Raw genomic sequence first — 857 nt, forward strand, 5'->3', positions numbered from 1 at the left:
AAATATTCAGTTTTTCTTTCCTGGTATGTCCAATATCAAAACAAAGAGCCTGTTCTCCTCCTGAAAAGCTCATCGGATAATCAGGAGATGAGCAACAGAGGTTTTCGGGCCAGTCTTGTGAAGACAGACAGCTCTTTCCACCTGAGGAAACCTTCAGTGCAAATGTCAGACTCAGCTGTGTACTACTGCGTTCTGGGAGACACAGTGAGGGCGTCTGCAGGGGGACCTGAGCACAAACCCCGAGGGACTCACAAGGGGCTGAAGAGGACCAGCCTGGTTATTCTAGGAGCCACATGAGCCTCAGTGTCTGTTATCAGGAAACGTACAGGTATTCGTCAAGGAAATGGAAATTATGTTTTCCAAATACAAAAATACTTGTCTACTCATTGAGCCTGATTCCCCAGTTAGCAAATACAGGTATGATGTCAAAATGATGTGGAATTTTCATTGATTTCCTGTGATTTTTCTAAGTGCATGAATAATTTATGCTGAACTAAAGTACTATCAGGGCAAGTTTCTCATTCTAAAATAAAAAGTTTCAATTCTACTTTAGTGTGAGTAGAGTTTGTTTTAGTGTGTTCAATAATTTCTAGAGTTTTCAAGGTAAGCCACCTGGTGAAACTGAAGACGGATAAAAAGACTGTGGAAAACCTGGCTGGTGTGGCTCAGTAGTTGAGCATTGACCCATGAACCAGAACACTGAGGTTCGATCTGGTCAAGGCACCTGCCTGGGTTGTGGGCTCGATCCCCATTAGGGGGCATGCAGGCGGCAGCTGATTAATGATACTTTCTCATCATTGATGTTTCTATCTCTTTTTCCCTCTCACTTTCTCTCTGTCTGAAATCAATTAGAACAC

This window comes from Myotis davidii, unplaced genomic scaffold (assembly GCF_000327345.1).
Source record: "Myotis davidii unplaced genomic scaffold, ASM32734v1 scaffold2229, whole genome shotgun sequence".
Taxonomy (NCBI): Eukaryota; Metazoa; Chordata; class Mammalia; order Chiroptera; family Vespertilionidae; genus Myotis; species Myotis davidii.